The sequence below is a fragment of the Cornus florida genome, unplaced genomic scaffold, assembly GCF_030987335.1.
Source record: "Cornus florida cultivar Cherokee Brave unplaced genomic scaffold, ASM3098733v1 CherokeeBrave_3.0.0_Hap2_Chr03, whole genome shotgun sequence".
Classification (NCBI taxonomy): Eukaryota; Viridiplantae; Streptophyta; class Magnoliopsida; order Cornales; family Cornaceae; genus Cornus; species Cornus florida.
Window position 1 is genome coordinate 39,135,470 of NW_026775573.1, and position 22,638 is coordinate 39,158,107.

The window sequence follows — 22,638 nt, forward strand, 5'->3', positions numbered from 1 at the left end:
AAAAAGTATTGCATGGTTTAGAACTGCCTCATTAAAACCTTGCCAAAAAAACCCATTAGAACAAAACCTGAGCAAAAGAAAAAAGAGTACAGTAAATGTAAATAGCATTTTAAGTTCTCCCCCTCATCAATGCCAAAGATTTTTAAGTTGTCGCATCCCAATATTGTGTACCAATTTCTTGAACGCCATGGTTGGCAGTGCCTTAGTGAGCAAGTCTGTAATGACCCAAACCAGGAGTTCGGATGGTTAACCGGGTCCTTACCCAGACCGGAGAACACACTAGGGGTAAAATAGTCATTTTACATTATGAGAGGTTAATCCATCCTTAAACTAATCAAATGAGGTTTAAAACAATCATTCTAGTCATTCCATGACACTCGATGAGGTCCTACAGTCTTCGGTTATGAATTCCCAAAAGTATCCTTGCTCGGTTCAAGGCTAAATCTGACATTATTCCACTAAAACCACCATAAATATCAACATGAATAGAATTTGAGGATGAGGTTGGTCCCATTGGAAAGCTAATTCAAAATCCTTGAAAATGGACTCAAGAATGACTATTTGGGTTCAGAATGAAGAAGTTATGACCGTCCAAAGTTGTGTGCTCAAAACTAATAAGCTAACAAGGGAAAAGTGTCCACTAGGAGACTTGAACCGGTTCAAGATGCCAATATGCCCACTTGAGAACTATTTTCACCCCTTGAACCAATTCAATTGGGGCTGAACCGGTTCAAAATACCCAGAACCCTGAAAATGCCCCAGAAAGCTTAAAATCTTGAATTTTTACATATTTGCGCTACTTTGGTCCTTATGTAACCTTATTCAAAGCCTAAACCTACCCCAAATCTTTCATTTGACAATATAAAAACATAATTAAATTCTCGTTCATTCAAATAAACCGAATACAAGCCCAATACATCATTTAAAGACCGAATTACACAAATCTCATTTTATACAAATTTCAAAAGAATTAAGTACAAGGAATGAGGCCTCCATGGGCAAAATTACATGGCTTTAATAAAAATGAAATGAAATCCTAACTACATCAATATCCATGGATGCAAATCATTCACTGGCTCACCTTCAAATTCCTGAAAAATGTTAATAATAATAGGGTGAGCTCAACAGCTTAGTAAAAGAAACCTAAAGTACATTCCTATAAATCCCGTGAGCCATAACCAAAGAAGAGGAGTTCACGAAAAGGGATCATGGGAACATAAGCCATATCATCATACATGAATTTCACAAATTCACAAACCATTCATCAAACATGAAATGTAAATGCCCCCTTTTTCCTTTTTAACCCAAACCTCACCAAAACCTACACAACCATCAACTCACTTACACCACATCTCACTTTCCATCCAACTTTCCCACACCATGTTTTCCATCTCTCAAACCCATCCCTCATGACAAGTATATGAAAAATCATACAATCACTCATCAAAATATCACTCACAAAATGGATATCAAAATCATCACATTAAGATATCTAAAAAACATGAAATTAACCATAAAATTCATGTTTTAACATCTCATCATGTAATAATGTCATGTTTTACACAATTAGCATATAACATCATATTTACATCACCAATCATATAGATCAAGAATAAATCATACTTCATAACTCAATACTTGACAAAACTAAACATGCTCACACCAGCAAGATTTACATGTAAAAAACACATAGAAAACTCACTAAAACCATAGGACTAGTAGTTTAGACTTCCCCTACCTCAAGATAGCAAACCAAACAAGGCTTTAGCAAGCCCTCGCTCCAAGCCCCAAACTCAAATCCCACCAAAAGCTTGCAATACCAATACCAAAACGTAGCCCTTATAATGATCTACAATTTGCTAACTCCGGCTTAAACCAAATCTTCTTCTAGCATAGGGAAATTCTAGAGAGAAATGAAAGAGAAATATAAAGAGAGAAAGAGAAATGTGGAGTGAGGGAAAAGGGTGGTCCAAAAATGAGGGGAGGGTGAGTGGACCAAAAGAAAATGAAGCCAAGTTTGGCTTCTAGAATTCTCTAGGTTAGTCCATGAAGCGAAAATAACAAAAATGCCCCTTAAACTTTTTTATAACTTCAACCATGCCATAAAATATCACCCTCCATTTAATACCACTAATACAACATACATACATGTATATAAATACACACACACATGTGAAATGTCAAAAACGCCCCTCACTTAAGATAAGAAGATCAAAAATCGTCCTGACTTCTGAAAAATTCTAAAAGTAATACCATCACTTCTAATTGACTTAAAATAATTAAAAATACACTTCTAAAACCGTCGGTTCAAAAAAATGACCAAAACGCCCCTCGGAGCCCGCGTAGCACACAAAACGAGGCAAGGATTAAATAATCCAGAAAATCAAATAAATTCCAGAAATTAGAAAATAGGAAAAATCGGTAACATTAAAAGGTCTGCTAAATGTTCACATGAACTTATTTGTTGAATATCAATTTCACCATTCTTTTGGCGTTCATGTGCGAAAAAGAATTTTGGTGAGATGTGTTTGGTCTTGTCACTTTTGATATAACCCTCTTTCATCTGTGCAATGCATGCGACATTATCTTCATATAATATTGTGGGGCTATCTGTTATTGATGAAAGGTCACATATTGTTTAATGTGTTAGATTATGTATCACAAATAAATACATTCCCTACTTGCCTCATGAATTGCGAGTATCTCAAAATGATTTGAGGAAGAGGCAATCATTTTTTGTTTCATAGAGCGCCATGAGATAGCAGTGCCACCACAAGTAAACACATACCCCATTTGTGATCGAGCTTGATGTGGATCAGAGAGATACCCGGCATCTGCATATCTAATTAACTGGGATTTTGATTATTTTGAATAAAACAATCCCATATCAATTATTTCATGAAAATATCACAATATGTGTTTGACTCCATTCCAATGTCTACAGGTTGGTGTAGAACTGTATCTTGCTAATAAGTTTATTAAAAAAACAATGTTAGGTCGTGTGTAATTTGCAAGATACATAAGAGCACCAATTGCACTAAGATATGGTACTTCCGGACCAAGGAGTTCCTCATCATCTTCTGGAGGTCGAAAAAGATCTTTCTTAACATCAAGTGATCGAACAACCATTGGTGAGCTCAAGGGATGGGCTTTATTCATACAAAAATGCTTCAGAATCTTCTCTGTATATGTTGACTGGTGAATGTGGATTCCTCCTGATAAATGTTCAATTTGAAGTTCAAGACAAAAAGTTATCTTTCCGAGATCTTTTATCTCGAATTCTTTCTTTAAATAAGTGGCAATCTTTAGGAGCTCTTCAGAGGTTCTCACCAGATTCAAATCATTAACATATATTGCAACAATAGCAAAACTTGGTTTTGTTTTGTTAATAAAATGCATGGACAACGATTGCTATCCACATACCCTTCTTTTATTAAGTATTCACTGAGGCAATTATACCACATACGCCCCGATTGCTTCAATCCATACAAGGATTGTTGTAATTTTATTAAGTACATACTACGTAGTTTTGTTTCTGGCATTTTGAAACCGTCAAAAATTTTCATGTAAATATCATTATCTAGTGATCCATATAAGTATGCCGTTACCACGTCCATTAGATGCATATGCAATCTTTCGATGACTACTAAATATATTATGAATCTAAAAGTTTTTGCATCCATTACCGAATAGTATGTTTCATCATAATCAATATCAGGTCTCTGTGAGAATCCTTGAGCTATCAGTCGAGTTTTGTATCTCACAATTTCATTTTTCTCATTACGTTTGCGTACAAATATCTATTTGTATCGAACAGGCTCAACGCCCTCGAGTGTTCGGACAACTAGTCCAAATACTTCTCATTTAGCTAATGAACTTAGCTCTGCCTGTTTTGCTTCTTTCCATTTCGGCCAATCATTTATTCGTCGACATTATTCGACATTTCGAGGTTCCGAATCCTCATTTTCAATATCAAGAACAATAGAATATGAGAATATGTTGTCGACAACAATTTCATTTCCATTCCACCTTATTTTATAATTTAGTGAGATCTTATCATTTTCAGGTACCATTACCTCATCAAGGGCATGTGCTTCATCAAGGGCCACAGTATCATCATTTACTGTCTTTGCCTCATTAAAGCTTATCCTTTCATTAGTTTTAAGTACCTGGGCCTCATCAAGGGCTATAATTCTAGATTTATCAATAACTTCTATTACTCTTTTTGTAGCCTCTTCAGGAGCACCAACTTTTCTTTGTGTTTTCCTCTTGCGAGGAACAACATCTTTTATACCAATTAGTCTTCCACATTTCAGTTGTATTCTAGATGCAATTGCTACAACATTGACAGATTGTCCCACAGGGACATCAATTTTTTATGGAACATTTGCAGCTGGTACATGTGATTTTATTACCTTATTTGTATTAGTAAATGCATCAGGTAATTGATTTGTAACATTTTGCAAATGAATAATCCTCTGAACTTCATTTTCACATTGATTTGCATGAGGATCAAAATGAGATAATGTTGAGGCATTCCGAGTGATCTCATTATGCCTTTCAAAAATTTTCTTTTCTCCCCTAATGGTGGGAAAACAACCTCATCAAAATGATAGTCGGCAAATCGCGCTTTACATAAATCACCTGTTTGGGGCTCAAGATATCTAATAATAGAAGGAGAATCAAAACCAATATATATTCCAAGTCTACGTTGATGAGCCATTTTAGTGCGTTGTGGTGGTGCAATAGGAATATATACGGCAAAACCAAAAACTCGTATGTGAGAGATATTTGGCTGTTGTCCAAACACAAGTTGTAATGGTAAAAATTTACGGTAAGCAGTTGGTCGTATGCAAACTAATGATGCAGCATGTAATATGGCATGTTCCCAAGCAGAAACAGGTAATTTTGTATACAGAAGTAAAGGTTGACCAATTAACTGAAATCTTTTAATAAAAGATTCTGCCAAACCATTTTCAGTATGAGTGTATGCAACATGATGTTCAACACTAATTCTAACTGACATATAATAGTCATCAAAAGCTTGAGAAGAAAATTCAGCGGCATTATCAAGACGGATTGTCTTAATTGGATAGTTGGGAAAGTGTGTCCATAATTTGATAATTTGAGCAAGAAGTCTAGCAAATATGACATTACAAGTAAAAAGTAAACAAACATGTGACCACCATGTTAAGGCATCAATTAAGACCATAAAATAACGAAATGGTCCATAGGGTGGATGAATTGGCCCATATATATCCCTGTGAATTCGTTGTAAAAAGGTGGGAGATTCAACAATGACTTTTAAAGGGGATGGTCTAATAATCAACTTGCCTTGTGAGCAGGCGGTACATAGATGATTATTTGGTAACAGGATTTTTTGATCCTTTAGTGGGTAACTATATGAATTTTCAATAATTCAACGCATCATTGTAGTCCTTGGGTGACCAAGTCAATCATGCAAAAGCATAAAAAGTTTTGGGTCACAAGATTTTTGGTGTATCACAACATTTGATTCAACTGTCCTGATGGTTATATAATATAACCCAAAAAAGAAAACTTGAAGTTTTTCAAGTACATGTTTTTTAAAAGTAATACAGAGATATTCCATATTTCCTTCATTCGTGGTCTCAATGTAATACCCATTGTTATGTAAGTCTTTAAAGCTCAAGAAATTTCTTCGAGATTTAGTAGAATATAAGGCCTTATCAATATGTATTATTGTCCCACGTAGTGAAGCAATATTGACGTTTCCATAGCCTTCAATCAAACTTATGGGACCTGAAATTGTACTAACACTAGCCTTAGTCAATGTTAAATGGGAAAAATATTTTTTATCTCAAAAAATTGTGTGTGTTGTTCCACTATCTGCAAGGCATATATCATCGCCATTAACCAATGCATTTGATAAATCCATGCCCTTTGGAGTGAGAAATACAATATTCTTTGGTAAAGCAAACAAACCCAATAATCTATCAAAACTAATATCACAAAATAGATATATAGAGTTAAGATAGAATGAGGGCTTCTTTTTCAAGTCTCAGATGGTTAGAGCTCGTGCTGATAACGTGTTATAAATATACTAATAGAACACAATAGATTGAAAGAAAGAGAAAAGAACTTTCTTTATTTCTCTTATATTTTTTGTACACTTAGAATACCAAAATGAACTGATATTTATAGCAATACAATGTGCTTGTAAATAAGTTATGATTGCAATGGTAATCATTATAATTCAACTAACATAGAAATCATAAATGCAATTTGCAGTATTCATATTCCCAATGTATGCGTACTGATTGTGCATTTGCAAGATTCCTTAAATTATGTGCCATCATTTACAACTTGTATATAAAGGAATATAGTTATGGGCCCCATATAAATATAACAGAAATAAAATTATTTATTTGCCTCTTTTATTTAAATGAAACAATAGAGTAAGAAAGAACTGAGGGAAAGAGAAGTAGATGAAAAAATAATATAAAAATATTTTGACACTGTATATATATATATATATATATATATATATATATATATATATATATATATTTCAATAGCAAGAAAGGATTTTATTAATTAGAAACATTGAGTATATCCACACTAGCTTTGGATAAGACAAACTCAGGAAAGTTATCAACCCATACACATTAGCACTTATCCCTCAAAGCTTGACTAGCAACAACATATGCAACTTCATTCCCCTCTTAAGGCACGTAAGCCAATTCAAACCCCAGATGATGATTAAACTAGACTCTGATATCACTAATAAGAAGAGATTAAGAGACTTCATTATACACTGCTCTAACAATTAACTCTACATCTGTTTCAAACATGATTCTGTTATAACGCCATTGAATAATCAGCTCCACAACCTTCCGGAGAACTAAAGCTTCAGCTACCGTTGGATTAGGGACTCGTTGGAAGAAAAAAGAAGTCATACGAACTATACTACCGCGATGATCACGCAGCACCAAACTACCTCCAGCTTTAGATAAACCAGTAAAAAATGAAGCATTAGTATTTATTTTAAAAATATCTGCAAGAGAAGCATTGCATCCAATAGAGATTCTTCAACGATTCCCATTAAACCAACAATTCTTTTGGTCAACTAGAGATTTACCAACAATAGCCAAATTTTCCATGCAATGAACCTTACCAATTTTAATAATCTCAAAAGTGTCCCACCATTTTCTTTAAAAAATGCAAGCATTTCTGGCCTTCCAAATTTGCCAACATAGAAAACCAGCCATGCTTTTCAATACCTGTTCTCATCAGCCTCAATCCAAATCTCCATCTTTGATCTCTACCATCTATCTCATTATCCATGCCCCACTTCATCCCCATCCACGTGAAACATAGATAATTTCCAAACTAACTTAGCTCTAGAACAGCAATACAAGAGATGACTAACAATTTCAAGTTCACCATCACAGATTCTACAGAAAATATTTTCTGCCAACTTCTTCGGCCTAAACTTTTAAATACTGCCACTTTCTCATTCAAATATCTCCAAAGAAAATGCTTGATTTTAGGCTTTACCTTCAACCCCCACAAGACCTTCCATTGATGTTGTTTTTCTTCCCGCCCACCTGATTCACACTATTCTATGTACTTAACTTGATTATCCATTCTTTTCAATCTCAAAGCAACTTGATATGCAAATTTGACACTAAAAGATCCATTAGATGTGAATAACCACCATTGTGTATCCTCTCCTTCCAAATTCCTTAACTGAATCTGCAAAATTCTCTTCCAATCATCTTCAATGAAAGTTTTTTTAATCAAGGACTCATTGATCGGTATGACAATTATACATCAACCTTTGCAATAGCACAAATCATTGTAAAATAGGGCTATTGGTCGGGTAAGTCGAACCACTGGGACTGCTAGTTTATGGCAACTAAGATATCTAGAATCACTTTTAGAATGATGAAAGGGTTTATAGAGTTTTGTTGGTTTGTCACTAAAATTAAGAATTAAAATACATAAAACACTAAAGTAAAGAGGTAAAGATAAATAAGAAGGGACTAGGGAAGTGAATCCACCTTCAACCCTATACACATGCTAGACAAAGACTAAATTGGGGATAGACAATATATAATGGTCAAGAATTATATAGCAACACATGATTGCCATATAATCATCAAGAAGTTCATTAAATCAAAAACAAGAATAATCCATCAAAAGTTTATACATTTGAGCTACCTAAACTAGGGTGTAGCATCAAGCATACTCTCTTAAGCAAAAGATCATCAAGCCTTTAATCATATAATAAAGCATATGAAACTAGGAATCAAGCATAAACCATCAAAGGAAATACCGAAGCAATAGACTATCAAGTTTCTCTATTAACATGCCATGAAAACCATTCACAATTTTATTTCCATTGTCACCATGAAAATGCAAGCATTATGATTGAGATAAGAAACCATCTAAGACAAAATAATTAACTTAAAACAATCATTTATGTGTATTAAAATTCATTACATCAAGTAATATGCTCTAGATTATGAAAAGACCAAACTATACATCATTATCCTCAAAATAGAAGCTAATCTAAAACATGCTTACAAGGGAGGGCTTCATCACCTCCCTACAGAATGATTTAATTACCCGTAGGAACAAGGAATGAAGAAGAAGAAGCAAATCCACCCTCCATTTTCGTGCTCCAGCAAGCTAGCACCTAAAACCCTCAAGATCACTCATTTCTCTCTCTAGAACTTAGCTAAAATGTGTGATATCCCTCAATAATAATGCCTCAAGGCTCTTATCTAGCCAAAAACCCCTCTCCTCACACTCCATCACAAGCTCCAACCACTCTAAGGAAGTAGAATCACACAAAAATTTCAGAGGGAACAAGTTTAGCACAAAAACAGGAGCAGGTGGCTTACTCTCTGCAGATCAGCAGGTGCCCCCAGTGCGCTGGCGGGTGCCCACGGGCTTTCATGGCTCGAAGGGAGCTACTGGCATAAACGGCGGGCGCCCGCTGTGGCGCAGCGGGCACCAGCGAAAGCTCGGCGGGGGCACGTGAACCTATGCGGGACCCTGCGAAACAAGGCAATGGGTTGACAAATTTAGCGGGCCCCCGCAGGGCCTTGTGACTGCAACACATCAACACAGCTTCTCGTGCCACTCCGAGTTGGTCCGTCGACACGATTACCATTATGAGCATTATGCCACGAACTCCACACATACGACGACTCAAGAGGTTCGGTCCAGAAGATGGCTCCCCGGCAACAGTGTATCTATTTCAACAAGAGATTTTTCAAAACTACTTCTTTAATCATATTTGGGGAAACCGACCTGAAACAAGACAGAAATACACAAATGAAGTTAAACTGTACATTATACTCCATTAATGGGCTTAACTAATGCAAGTAAGGGCGTTTGAATATGTAATATTCGACGTTTATCACTCATTCCATCCTCTCGAGTTTTGATCAATCAAATCAACCACTCTGTATATGCGATAATGAGATGGGGTTGGAGTCCTTAAACTGGAATTCATTTTATCTGGAATCCACTTATCCTCCCAAACTTGAATATTTTGATAATATATAAACAATATATATTTCAGAATTTAATAGTTTATTTTATAATATGATACATACTTAGATTATGTGGGATCAAATTATTATCCATCAATCATAATTCAGATATTAATTTGTTCAATTACTGAATTCTCGGATTCACCCAATTATTCGATTAAATTGTTCAATCAATGCACGAGTTAATGTATTAGATTTAGATTAAATTTTGATCAATTAATGTGTCTAATTTCTGATATGTAGAGCAGGAGTTTAGAAAGAGAAAGGATTTCAGGTAGTTTAATAACTTTGCATGACAAGGAAAATATGATGCAAGTCTGAAAAAATAAAAGTAAAAAAGAATAAATTACACTTGACACCACATCGAGATAAGCAAAATTGTGTATATATATAGGTCAAGTGCAGAAAACACCCTAAAGTAAGTTTACAGTGCATATCACACCATTCACGTGGAAAAAACACCCCTAAAGTTTCAATTTAGTGCAAATATGTCCATCTAACAAATTTAAACCCAAAGTTGACTAAATTACCCTTACTGAATCATTTTATAAAATACGCAAAATAGAAAAAAAATCTCCCTGAACTATGCAATTGTTGCGTAATACCCCCCTGAACTATTTTTAGGAGCAAGTTTGACACACCCCAACCCAATTTACTCTAGTTAATAAATTGAACAAATTGGAATGTATCTAACCATCTGCATTAACCACATTCAACATGACATCATCATATATCAGAGTACTTGCTTAACAATTTACAATCTAAAAGCAAATTATAGACCTGTTATGCAAATTCTGACAAACTAAATCGTTAATGACAAGTTCTATTACAATATTTACATCTTAAACAAAAGACGTTCCATTATTCCTTTCCCCATTCCCACTCAAGATTCTAGACTTGGCAGTAGCAACCTAACCTTGTACCTGAAAATATAGATATGGAAGTAATGAGCTTAAAGCCCAGTGAATGCAACACTATCACATCAGAGTAATATAAATAAATATTATCTAATAACTTCAATTAAACTTCATTAACATATTACAGGCATTAAAATATTGTACTCTCCTTCTAGGCCAGAGTATGGACCTTATTTAATATAATACTCTCCTTCTAGGCCAGAGTATGGACCTTATTTAATGTAGTACTCTCCTTCCAAACCAGAGTATGAACCTTATATAATATATTACTCTCCTTCCCGGCCAGAGAATAGACCTTATATAATATAATCAAGTTATATATATATATTTATCTTCAATTTACATAAACAGCTTCTATAATTCAATTAAACATATTCAGGTATAAACTTCCAGTGAGTACACTCACCTTGACTACTTCTCAAATTGTCTACTTATCCTTTGATATTGCCGAAGTGATCGGTTCCCTCTCATTGCCTGAACAATATTATAACCATGTCATATTCATTTCTAAAGAAAGTTGAACAGAAATTATCAACTTCATAACAAATCTCAATTCCGTACACAATTGCAATGGAAATTCTAACAAGAATAATTATAGTAACTTTAGTTGAATAATTTCATCAATTACCCATTATTTTAAACTCATAATACTTGAATCAAGTAAAATAAATAAATAGTATAGATATAATTTATGTAAAATTTATTTAACCCAATTGTTCATTGGACCACAAGACTATAAACTTTCAACATAAACAAAAATATTCTTTACTTTTAGTACTAGCTACCGGAAATTTCAGAGAGAGAATTTTTGGTTACTTCTTTCTCTCCTTTCAATCTCTTTCCTTTTCACCTTCGCCCCAGCCACTACTTCCCATGAATTTCATCTTTTAATTAATTTTTGTGGGTTTAAAATAGTAGCCACATAATACCAAAATTTTGTTTTCTCTTGCTATAAATCTTTTCAAAGTTTCCAAGACCAACATCTCAATCTCATCATTTACCATAAATGAATTTCTAAGAAAGATATCAAGATACAAATCCAATATATTTACACATACCCAGCAAGAAGTTTACAACCCAATTGAAGGAAGAAAATTAAACTAAATAGAATTTCTTCCAAGAATAGTTTATCACTTCAACTACAGGAACTTCCAATAATAAATTTATATTAAGAAAATTTAAACAAATAAATATTTATATATACCTGCCTACTGAGTTTTTTCGGGCAACCCTTTCCTTTTCTTTTATTCTTTCTCTTTTCAGTTTTCTCTATTCCTCCGCCCTTCCTAAACTCGTCGTTTCCACTTTTCTTTTCTTTTTTTCTTTTTTTTTTTTTCTTGTCCATGTATATCTAATAGGCAACGTGTCACTTAAATGCTAAATTTGGTTTTCTCTTCTTCGTGCATGTGTACCAGTTGGTAACAGCTTCCAAAGGAAGCTTTATTCACATACTGTATGCTTATATACACTTGCTTATCCAAGTGCTTTGATGAGATACTGGACCACACATTAGTTGTATTAGGATAATGCTATGAAATCTTAGTGCTTGATATTTGTCCAGTAAATCAATTCATAATAGCTTCCAAAAAAAAAACTTGAATATATAAATATAACATGGAAATAAATCTTTTGGAAATTTCTAGCACTACTACTTTGTAAACTTTAGTCACTATTACCCATACACACACTTCATGGTAACAAACTCATCATTCAAATCTTCTTTACATACCTATCTCATGAATTCACACCCACACATACGTGCCAACTTTCATTTATTTATTTATTTACTTAATTAACTAAACTAAATAAACATTTTAAAAACTTAATTCACCTTAATAAAAGAATAATAAAAAAATTATAAAACTAAATAAGAATTCGGGATATGACAATCTACCCCTCTTAAAATAAATTTCGTCCTCGAAATTAAAATGCATAAAACATACCGAACAAGTGAGGATATTGCGTTCTCATATTCCTCTCATTCTCCCACATTTTTTCTTCCACTGTATGACTCCACCACAAAACTTTAACAGTGATATAGTTTTATTCCGTAGCACTTGTTCCCGGTGATTCAAAATATGTACCAGTTCCCCTACATAAGTCAAATCTTCCTTCAATTCTATCGGTTCCGCAACTAAAACATGAGATGGATCTGATATATACTTTCGAAGCATAGACACGTGGAAAACATCATGTAATCTTGATAATTCTTCTGGTAATTCCAACTGATACGCTACTACTCCTATCCGTTCCAGAATTTTGTACGGTCCAATGTACCTAGGACTTAATTTACCCTTCCTTCCAAGGAGAAATACGAAGAAAAACAAAATCACCAACTTCAAATTCCAAATCTCTTCTTTTTCGCACATCCACATAACTTTTTTGTCTATCCTATGCTACTTTCATACGCTGCTGAATTACCTTCACTTTTTCTGTTGTAAGTTCAATCAATTCTGGACCCAATAACTTTCTTTCACCCACTTCACCCCAACATAATGGAGTTCTACATTTTCTCCCATACAAAGCTTCATACGGTGCCATCCCAATAGTAGACTGATAACTATTGTTATAAGCAAATTCAATCAATGGTAAATAGTCATCCCAACTACCTTTGAAATCCAGCACACAAGCTCTCAACATATCTTCCAAAATCTGAATAGTTCACTCTAACTGCCCATCCGTCTGTGGGTGAAAAGTTGTATTGAACTTCAAAGAAGTTTTCATGGCTTCATGTAAATTACACCAAAATCTCGAAGTGAACTTCAGATCCCTGTCACAAACAATAAAAACTGGAGCCCCATGCAAACATATGATCACATCAACATACAAACGAGCATATTCCTTTATAGAATAAGTAGTTTTCACTGCCAGAAAATGAGCTGATTTAGTCAATCTATCAACTATCACCCAAATTGAGTCATGTCCCTGTTTTGATCTTGGAAGTCCCGTCACAAAATCCATGGTTACATGCTCCCATTTCCACTATGGAACTGGTAATGGCTGTAACAACCCCGCTGGTTTCTGATGTTCAGCTTTTACCCGTTGACATATCAAACACTTTGCTACAAATTCTGCAATTTCACACTTCAAATTGTTCCACCAATAGTATTCCTTCAAATCCATGTACATTTTAGTACTCCCCGGATGCATAGCATATATAGAACTATGGGCTTCATCTAAAATATCTTTCTTCAAGGAAACATCATTTGGAATACAAATTCGACTTTTAAAATACAAAATCCCATCATCCCTAACTGTAAATTCAGTTTGCATACCTTCTTGAGCTTTTCTTCTTTTCTTATCCAGAAATATATCATGAACTTGCAACTCTTTAATTTTATCCAGTAACAAAGGTCTCACCGTAACATGTGTAACCAATGCTCCTTTGTTAGTAACTGTCAATTTAACTCCCATCAGTCTCAATTCCATAATATTTGCCACCCGTGCACACTGTATACAAGATAGTCTCCCTGAAGACTTCCTACTCAATGCATCTGCTATTACGTTGGCTTTTCCAGGATGATGGTGAATATTACAATCATAATCTTTGCTTAACTCCATCCAACGCCTCTGTCTCAAATTTAAGTCCTTCTGTATAAACAAATACTTCAAACTCTAATGATCAGTGAATATTTCACAAATTTCACCATACAGATAATGCCTCCACAATTTCAAAGCACAAAACAATAGCAGCTAATTCCAAATCATGTGTAGGATAATTCAATTCATGATTCTTTAATTGTCTAGAAGCATATGCAATTACCTTGCCATTCTGCATCAAAACACATCCCAGACCCTGATGTGAGGCATCAGTATAAATCACAAAACCTTCACCACCACACGGAATAGTTAACACTGGGGTTGATGTTCACTTTTTCTTCAATTCTTCAAAACTTCTTTGGCATTCCTCACTCCACATAAACTTTACTTCCTTCCGGGTCAACTTTGTTAATGGCAATGCGATACTAGAAAACCCTTGGATGAACCTCCGGTAATAACCTGCTAATCCCAGAAAACTTCTAACTTTTGTCACATTAGTAGGCATTTCCCATTTCACCACTGCTTTCACTTTTGATAGGTCAACATAAATACCATCCCCAGATACTACATGCCCCAAAAATATAACTTTATCAAGCCAAAACTCACATTTGTTGAACTTAGCAAAAAGTTATTTTTCCCGTAAAATGTGTAACACAATTCTTAAATGCTTTTCATGTTCATCCACACTCTGAGAATATATCAAAATATCATCGATGAAGACAATAACAAAAGAGTCAACATACGGATGAAATACAAGATTCATTAAATCCATAAACACCGCTAGAGCATTGGTTAACCCAAAAGGCATTACCAAAAACTCATAATGGCCATATCGAGTTCGAAAAGCAGTTTTAGAAATGTCACTATCATTTACCTTCAACTGGTGATATCCTGACCTCAAGTCAATCTTAGAGAACACCTTTGCCCCTTGCAACTGATCAAACAGATCATCAATTCGTGGCAATGGATACTTGTTTCTGATGGTTACTTTATTTAACTGTCTATAGTCAATACACAACCGCATAGTACCTTCCTTCCTCTTAACAAATAACACCGGTGCACCCCACGGTCAAATGCTAGGTCGAATGAAGCCCTTATCCAGTAAATCCTGCAACTGTATCTTCAACTCTTTCAATTCTGTCGGTGCCATTCAATATGGAGCGATAGAAATTGGAGCTATTCCCGATACCAACTCGATGGTAAAATCTACCTCTCTGTCCACTGGCAACCCAGGTAATTCTTCTGGAAACACATCTGTGAATTCCTGTGCCACTGGTACATGTTCAAGTGTCACCTCTTTATTTTCAGTATCAATCACATAAGCCAAGTAACCCTAACACCCTTTCTTCAACATCTTTCTGGTTTGTATAACTGAGATGAGACAGTTTGGAATAACATTTCTTTCTCCGGTAAATCTGAATTCTGGCTTCCCTGGTATCTGAAATACAACTGCTTTCCGAAAACAATCTATTGAAGTATGATACGCACATAGCCAATTCATACCCAAAATGATTTCAAAGTCTGGTATACCCAACGGTATCAAATTCACTTTTAACTGTCTATCTCCCATTTGCAATACACAATCCCGATATTCATTTGCAACCACTACCACTTCCCCCATTGGTATAGAAATAAATATTTTACTATCTAATGATGAAAGTGGTTTACCCAAATGCATAGCAATAGATGATGCAACAAATGAATGAGTTGAGCCAGGATCAATAAGCACCGTAACATTTCTATCCAAAATAGAAAGTGTACCTGTCACCACTTCTGGTGTTGCTTGAGCATCCTGAAGTGTCATAGCAAACACTCTTCCCTGGGCTTGCGAACCACTTGTAGCACCCCTACCTCCTCTTGACGAGCTCCCCTGTGCAAACCAGAACTGACAACACTACCCACTGAAGTCACTCCTGTTAACATAGGACAATCTCTTTTCCGATGACCCGACTGGTGGCAATGATAGCACTCTTCTGCTTTTAACACAAGACAATCCTTCTTCTGGTGGCCTTCCCTTCCGCACTGAAAACACCCCCTGCCAGTACCACGTCTTCCAAACAATTTATGGCAAGTCAAATGATGATACAAGAAAGGCTGAAAAGACAATAGAAAGGAAAGAAAGGCTCAAATTATGAGAGGTTTATCAAGTTAACACCCCCAGAATTTTTAAGTACTACCAAACCAGAAGAAGCAGAGGGGTGGGTAAGAAGAATGGAATCGATTTTTGCAGTGATGGGTGCAGCAGCAGACCAGAAGATAAACTTAGCTACATTTATGTTAAAAAATGAAGCTAGTTATTAGTGGGACACAACAAAACATTTATTACTCATTCCAGGAGAGAAAGATGTGATATTATGGAATCCATTTGTTAAAGCTTTTTATGAGAAATATTTTCCTCCAATTTATAGAAAAGAGAAGGAACGGGAGTTTATTCTCCTAAAACAAAATAGAATGTCTGTAGTTGATTATGAAGTTAAGTTTACAGCTTTATCGAGGTTTGCACCCAAGTTTGTACAGAATGAAGAAGATAAATGTACAAAATTCCAGGATGGTTTAGAGGCGGCTATTAAGTCCAGAGTTTCAGTGTTTGAGGAAACAGATTACAACAGACTTGTGAATAAAGCCATGGTTGCCGAAAGGGATGTGAAAGAATTGCAAGAAAGAAGGGAACAATACAAAAGAAATAGATCTAAGCCATCACAATCAAGAGGAGGAGAAGGAATTTCAAGTTAGAAAAGTCAAAGGTCGCGATATGGAAAGGGAAGGGGTAGTAAATCTCAAGGGCAGACGTCAGGTATTAGAAGAGGTCAAGGGTTTTCCGAACAACAATCTGTACTAGCCTTCTCCATTTTCTGCAGACCAGTTAAGTACTCATGTTCTCTTCTCATACCACCCTGAATAGGTTGTTCCACTTCAGCCTCAACAGGAACATAAGAGGCTTCTTCCGCGATTCTATGATAACCACTTCCTCCTTCCATTACTTTTTATCTACAATGAAACTCAAATATAACAACATATATATATAATACATAATCACCACATATATTTGTTAGTATAAAATCAAGTCAAAGAAATGACTTTACTATACACTTCCTACTACCACTGCTAGTCTAGACTCTTACTACCTCCAGAACCTAGAAAACCTAGGCTCTGATACCAAAAGTTGACATAACCCAACCCAATTTACTCTAGTTAATAAATTGAACAAATTAGAATATATCTAACCATCTGCATTGACTACATTCAATATGACATCATCATATATCAGACTACCTGCTTAACAATTAACAATCTAAAAGCAAATTATAGGCCTGTTATGCAAATTTTAACAAACTAAATCGTTAATGACAAGTTCTATTACAATATTTACATCTTAAACAAAAGACGTTCTATTGTTCCTTTCCCCATTCCCACTCAAGATTCTAGACCTAGATGTAGCAACCCAACGTTATACCTGAAAATATAGATATGGAAGTAATGAGTTTAAAGCCAAGTGAATACAACACTATCGCATCAGAGTAATATAAACAAATATTATCTGATAACTTCAATTAAACTTCATTAACATATTACAGGCATTAAAATATAGTACTCTCATTCTAAGCCAGAATATGGACCTTATTTAATATAGTACTCACCTTCTAGGCCAGAGTATGGACCTTATTTAATGTAGTACTCTCCTTCCAGACCAGAGTATGAACCTTATATAATATATTACCCTCCTTCCAGGCCAAAGTATGGACCTTATATAATATAATCAAGTAATATATATATTTATCTTCAATTCACATAAACAGCTTCAATACTTCAATTAAACATATCCAGGTATAAACTTCCAGTGAGTACACTTACCTTGACTACTTCTCAAATTATCTACTTATCCTTTGATATTGCCGAAGTGATCAGTTCATTCTCATTGCCTGAACAATATTATAACCATGTCATATTCATTTCTAAAGAAAGTTGAACAGAAATTATCAACTTCATAACAAATCTCAATTCCATACACAATTGTAGTGGAAATTCTAACAAGAATAATTATAGTAACTTTAGTTGAACAATTTCATCAATTACCCATTATTTTAAACTCATAATACTTGAATCAAGTAAAATAAATAAATAGTATAGATATAATTTATGTAAAATTTATTTAACCCAATTGCTCATTGGACCACAGGACTATAAACTTTCAACATAAACAAAAATATTCTTTACTTTTAGTACTAGCTACCGGAAATTTCAGAGAGAGAATTTTTGGTTACTTCCTTCTCTCTTTTCAATCTCTTTCCTTTTCACCTTTGCCCCAGCCACTACTTCCCGTGAATTTCATCTTTTAATTAATTTTTGTGGGTTCAAAATAGTAGCCACAAAATACTAAAATTTTGTTTTCTCTTGCTCTAAATCTTTTCATACAAAGTTTCCAAGACCAACTTCTCAATCTCATCATTTACCATAAATGAATTTCTAAGAAAGATATCAAGATACAAATCCAATATATTTACACATACCCAGCAAGAAGTTTACAACCCAATTGAAGGAAGAAAATTAAACTAAATAGAATTTCTTCTAAGAATAGTGTATCACTTCAACTACAGGAGCTTCCAATAATAAATCTATATTAAAAAAATTTAAACAAATAAATATTTATATATACCTGCCTACTGAGTTTTTTTCCAGCAACCCTTTCCTTTTCTTTTCTTCTTTCTCTTTTCAGTTTTCTCTATTCCTCTGCCCTTCCTAAACTCGTCGTTTCCTCTTTTCTTTTCTTTTTTCTTTTTTTTTTCTTTTTTTCTTGTCCATGTATATCTAATAGGCAACGTGTCACTTAAATGCTAAATTTGGTTTTCTCTTCTTCGTGCATGTGTGCCAGTTGGTAACAGCTTCCAAAGGAAGCTTTATTCACATACTGTATGCTAATATACACTTGCTTATCTAAGTGCTTTGTTGAGATACTAGACCACACATTAGTTGTATTAGGACAATGCTATGAAATCTTAGTGCTTGACATTTGTCTAGTAAATCAATTCATAGTAGCTTCCAAAAAAAAAACTTGAATATATAAATATAACATGGAAATAAATCTTTTGGAAATTTCTAGCACTACTAATTTGTAAACTTTAGTCACTATTACCCATACACACACTTCATGGTAACAAACTCACCATTCAAACCTTCTTTACATACCCATCTCATGAATTCACACCCACGCATACGTGCCAACTTTCATTTATTTATTTATTTACTTAATCAACTAAACTAATAGACATTTTAAAATCTTAATTCACTTAATAAAAGAATAATAAAAAAAAACTAAAAAACTAAATAAGAATTTGAGATATGACAAAGTTGCTCCCTCAACTATTAAAAGCAAGCAAAATCCCCCTTTTAAGGCCATTGGAGACAACTTTTCGATCGGCAAAGTGATACAATTATTAATTTACCCTTAGTTATTAATATATTATAAAAAATATATAATTTCATGAATGTGAAATATCAATAATGCCCTCATATTCGATCCCATGGAATACCAATAATACCCTCATATTAGATCCCATGGTTTTCTTTTGCTTTCGATCCGAGTCTCTAATTTTTGGGTTTTGGAGTTTAAGCGATTTGGGATTTGTTTTTCTTCTTCCTTAGGATTTGCATTCACTGTAAGTTGGTTGTTCATTGATGGTTTATTTCTAACTTCAATGTTGGATTGATATGTTTATTTTTAAGCCCATATGCCTAGCATGTGCTTTGGCTTGTTTATGCTTATCTGTGTGATTTGTTGTTTATTTTTTGATCTCTCTGTTCATCACTTCTAGCTTCATTTTCTTTATGTTTTTCTTTCATTCTTCCCTGAATTTGTCTCTCTAACATGAGGGTTTTGTTTTGCGTAGTTAATAAAATATACATTTATTGATATTTTTAGCTGGCAAAGTTTCAAATTATTTGAAATGTTCCTTTTGATTGATGAGGAAAACGTAGGAAAAGAAATATACACTTAGCTGTGTGATTTGTTGTTTATTTTTTTATCTCTCTCTTCATCACTTCTAGCTTCATTTTCTTTATGTTTTTCTTTCATTCTTCCCTGAATTTGTCTCTCTAACATGAGGGTTTTGTTTTGCATAGTTAATAAAATATACATTTATTGATATTTTTAGCTGGCAAAGTTTCAAATTATTTGTAATGTTCCTTTTGATTGATGAGGAAAATGTAGGAAAAGAAAAGAATTAAATAGTAAATGGTACTTTTTACATAATTCGAGACACTAAAATTACACAAACAAACACTGATTTAGCTCATCCTAATACAATTCCTTCCCTTGTTGAGCTGATCTTGTAAGCTGTAACTTGAACTTTTGAAGAGGTAAAAAAAAAAAAAAAAAAAAAAAAGCATAAATCATTGGCCCTGCTTGGATTGGAACTAAGAAAACAGTTTTCTATTTTCACAGTGACAAAAAATAGAAAACTGTATTTTACTTTTGCTTGGATTATTTTGTGGAAACAGTTTTTGAAAAACTAAAAACCGATAGTTACATTTTAGAGAACAATAAAAAGGTGTACTCACAATTCTTGAGTTGCGATTCTCACTTTTTAGGAAACACGGAGAACAATTTATACTTAAAAAAATCACGTTGAAGGGCATCGTCTAAAACATCATCCTAATCTTATCGATTTTTCCACCTGAGTCGTCCATTCCTCCTTCTCCTCTTTCTATGCACAGAAGTGCTCTTTGTTTGGATCATCGAAGTAATCTAACCTCATCAAGAAGCTTCTCCCGGTTATTCCTCCCTCTCTCTAACAGAACATAACTCAGCTTTCTTTCCAGGTTTCTTCATCGATTAGATCTCATCTTCTCTGGATTTCTCACTGGTGTTGGGCTAGCGATCAACCGGAAAAAGGCTCACGATCGACTGGTTTAAAGACACTCTTTCAGGTAATCCATCGATCTCTCTCTCTAACATTATGTGGGTTTTCTTGGTTGGATGGATTCGATTTGTGGTGGATTTGGTTGTGGATTTGTTTGTCTAATAGGCTTGATTGATTTGCTTTCGTTGGCTGGATTTGGTTATGGAGAAATGGATTTTATGGTCTGATTTGGGTTTTCTTTCAAACCCCCAATTTATTTATTTTGCTTTTACAAGGGAGGTACGCAATTGGATCAAATCTTTTCATCTCCCCATGGTTAATCTAGTTGACACCAGATTGAAATCTAGGAATTTTCTTAAAATTTCCAATTTGGTTAACAAGTCTTGCACAAGAAATGTTTAAAATTCTAAAAGCATCGAGGGTATTAAATTGATGAACTGGTAGTTAAGATTGACGGGTACGGATTTTTCTATTTTCATTTCTAAACCCTTCGCATCTTTTTTTATGGAATCCATTCGTGTACATGCTTTTCTGCTCCTTAAAATTATTTAAGATAAAAAATATTTGATTTGGAAAATGAAAATAAAACTAAAAATCAGATGCTACCATTGAGTACAGTTTCATTTTTTAAATATTATTGGCATAAATAATTGTAGCATTTTTTTTCTTGACATTCTTACCAATAATTGTAATGGGATTTGAATTAAATTAATTTGCCTAGATAATTCTAGATGCTCTCTCTTTATTTTTCCTATGTGAACCATAAACTCTTCTAAGTCTTATACAAAGTATAGAAAGTATTTTATACGTTATCCTCTTTGATTTATTTTGTCTAATGAAATCAACTAATTCATTTATTTTTATAATCGTAGGTATTGCTTGTTGCAGTATTCATAATTTTATCCGTCAAAATGCACTAGTTGGTTGCTTTTTTATTGGGTATGAAGAAGAAGATGATGTTATTGGTAAGGGGAATGCTAGCACGATTCAAGGACCGAATGCAGTTAACTTCTATGAAACAAGGTCTCATGGGATAGAATCACATACTTTTACCAGTGATGTTCATCCAAATTTCATCCAGATGATGTTTCACATATTTCATTTTTTTCCATGTCATACATGGAATATATGCTTGTTCTATTAATTGCCTTTTAAGTTTGGATGAGAAGTGAGAAGGTTTATGTATGTAGACATTGAATTCATGTAATGTTATGAATGAAAGAAACCCAAAATACAAGAGCAGTTTTTTGCTACACAATTCCTATGATGATGGTTTATGTATATAGATATTGAATTTATGTAATATTATGAATGAAAGAAGCCCACATAATACAAGTCTTTTTCATTTTTAGTGCATTTTTTGTTAATTTGAAAATATTTAAGAGTAATTCACATCTAATTTTTATAATAAATCTAAGAAATAAATAAAAAATAAGTGAGTGATATGCAATATTCTTTATTTTTATAAAATTATTTTTAACCAATCAGTTTTATGAGTTTTTATTTTCCGAAAACTATTTTGTAATTTTCCCAACCAAGCAGGTTGAAAAAGTGAAAAAATTGAAAACTGTTTTCTATTCTGATTCTCTAAAAAGTGTTCTTCAGAACTATCTTTAAAAATACAATCCAAGCAAGGCCATTGTATTCTGAAAATGTGTTTCCTATTCTTCATTTTTTTCAGCAACCAAACAGAGGGTTATTTTTTTCCTTTAGATTTATTTCATTTTCTCATCAACTATATCTGATATAGGAGCGTGATACTATTGCGGTGACTTA

The 22,638-nt window shown here is 33.9% G+C and overlaps 2 long non-coding RNA genes across 4 annotated transcripts; one reads left to right on the plus strand and one right to left on the minus strand.

Moving 5' to 3' along the window:
* Window positions 1-10,246: 10,246 nt before the first annotated feature.
* LOC132300316 (uncharacterized) lies at window positions 10,247-18,931 on the minus strand. 3 transcript variants are annotated; one of them, XR_009480393.1, is made up of 5 exons: window positions 18,660-18,931; window positions 17,858-17,925; window positions 15,767-16,099; window positions 10,872-10,939; window positions 10,247-10,471 (listed from the first exon to the last, which is right to left on the minus strand). It is a non-coding gene; the product is annotated as an uncharacterized LOC132300316 (long non-coding RNA). The 3 variants fall into 3 exon arrangements; XR_009480394.1 differs by lacking the exon at window positions 15,767-16,099 and adding an exon at window positions 17,376-17,459 and having other exon boundaries at window positions 18,660-18,923; XR_009480392.1 differs by lacking the exon at window positions 15,767-16,099 and having other exon boundaries at window positions 18,660-18,898.
* A 1,502-nt stretch (window positions 18,932-20,433) lies between these two features.
* Window positions 20,434-22,120, plus strand: LOC132300317 (uncharacterized). The gene is made up of 2 exons (XR_009480395.1): window positions 20,434-20,929; window positions 21,735-22,120. It is a non-coding gene; the product is annotated as an uncharacterized LOC132300317 (long non-coding RNA).
* Window positions 22,121-22,638: the final 518 nt, after the last annotated feature.